Here is a 2,261-nt window from a genome sequence, read left to right as displayed (position 1 = left end):
GTCTCTCTTCTTGTTTATGTTCTCGTTCTTCTTGTTTCTTTTGCTAGTTCTCGTATTGCTGCCATCAAATATGCTAAGCTGTAGTTTCATTTGCCGCTTCTAGTTCCATCTTTTTTTTTGTCCCACTCCCTGACACCAATTTGTTACACCTCTGTGTTCGTTTGTTAATTTTCCGTAAAAATTATTTCCGAAGAAACTTAAGCGATACAAGTCCTTTCTTAAATAAAACTAGTTTATTCTCTCTCAATACAACTTTGCAATACACTTAATTCCCACAGTCAGTTAACTTAAACAAACGCTATAATTCACAACGAACGATTCACGCGCTTGACTTCAATTGTCCGTCTCTATCTCTGTCTGTAATTCAATTCCATTTTTGCCGTCACTTCTTGGAGGTCTTATATACAATAATACCGCACATCTAGTAAACACTCGAGGTTTCACGATCGGACATGAATTTTCTAGAAGCTCATGACGTATTACTAGCGTCACATGACTTCCGCTGTCGTAACAATATGCTGTTCACTGAGGCTTCGAACTTTCTATAAACTACGCGTGTGACGCTATAGTGTAACAATACTCACTTGAGATAACGAGAAAAATACCGAATATTCGAGTAACGTGAAGGCAACAATATTACTAAAACCTACCACAACAATTAACTACATACACAATGTACGACTCGCACAGTTAAACTAATGCTTTTAAAACAATCAACCTTCAACACCCCTGTCATGAAAACTAAACAATCATTAAATATTAAGTCACAAAATAAATTAAGTAATAAGGCTTACACTAAACAGTCTTGTATATCCAACAAAAACTAATAAACTAAATGCATATTATGGTATAAAATCCTCTTATCTTGACCAGATAGTTAAGATAAATGTAGTGAACACTTTTCTATACGTAGGGTAAATTATTTATCATTTGAACAAAACTCATAAAATTTACAATAAAGTTACTGTTAAACCACATGGCCACAGCTGGATTAGTACTATAACACTTTAATTCGACAAATACCAGAGTTGAAATTTAAAACAACGCATGTAAATAAGTTAAAAAAGAAACATATTTCTGTTTTCACAGAGCCCTCTACACAAAGAAGAAAGAAGAATTGTAATGAAAGAAGAATTTGCACACTGGAGTACACAACCAGGATCCCATGCCCTATGGAACTTGACTATAATTACCAGATAATGTATTGTTGCGTCAGCGAGGTCACGTGACTAGTGTCACGCCACGTTTCTAGAACTATCTTGTTCCTTCGTGAATGCCCTAGCATTTACTAGATATATGTTTGTCTGGTATATATATAAGACGCTCACAACGCGACAACAATGTGTGTGTAGGTAATGAGTAATTGAACTGCAATCAGAGAGAGACATATTGTTGAAGTCTAGCTTGTGATACGTGAATTATACTTTGTTATAGCGCAACTGTTGAAATTGAGTGTATCGGTAAAGTTATATTCAGAAAGAATAAACCAGTTTCATTTAAGAAAGGACTTGTGTCACTAAAATTTCGTCGGAACTAAGTTACGGAAGTTAACTAACAAACGGAGACGTAACAAATTGGTGTCAGAAGTGGGATAAATAAAAAAAAAGAAGATGGAAATGAGAGGCGGAAAATCAAACTACAGCTTAGCAGATTTGATGGCAGCAATACAAGAACAGCAAAAGAAACAAGAAGAGAGACAACAGCAGTTGCAAGAAAACCTGCAACAATGGCAGCTCGAACAGCAAAATAAGCAAGAGAGATTACAGCAGTTGTTGGAGGAAAAAGAAAATAAACAAGAAGAACGAGAAAAGAAACAAGAAGAAAGATTACAGCAGTGGCAAGAAAACCTACAACAATGGCAGCTCGAACAGCAAAATAAGCAAGAGAGATTACAGTAGTTGTTGGAGGAAAAAGAAAATAAACAAGAAGAGCGAGAAAAGAAACAAGAAGAGAGACTACAGCAGTGGCAACTGGAACAAGAAAGGAAACAAGAAGTACAAATGGAAAACATTACTAAATTTAAAAGCGAATTAGATACGTTAAAGGACGATCTATTGTCTTTTACAAAAAGGATACATTGACCATCGACTTAATCAGCCCCAGACAATGGCAAGCCCCTTACAGAGCCCGCAGCTAAACCCTAATGCAGACATATTCAGTCCCGTTAGAAGTCACATCCCAGATATGAATGCCAGTAATAGGAGTGATCCAGTGCGAAGGAAGCCACAGGAATTCGATGGAAAAGCACTGTGGGAAGCATA

The sequence above is a fragment of the Limulus polyphemus genome, unplaced genomic scaffold (assembly GCF_000517525.1).
Source record: "Limulus polyphemus unplaced genomic scaffold, Limulus_polyphemus-2.1.2 Scaffold3702, whole genome shotgun sequence".
Classification (NCBI taxonomy): Eukaryota; Metazoa; Arthropoda; class Merostomata; order Xiphosura; family Limulidae; genus Limulus; species Limulus polyphemus.
The sequence above is the reverse complement of the archived record's forward strand: the minus strand, read 5'-3'. Positions refer to the sequence as shown.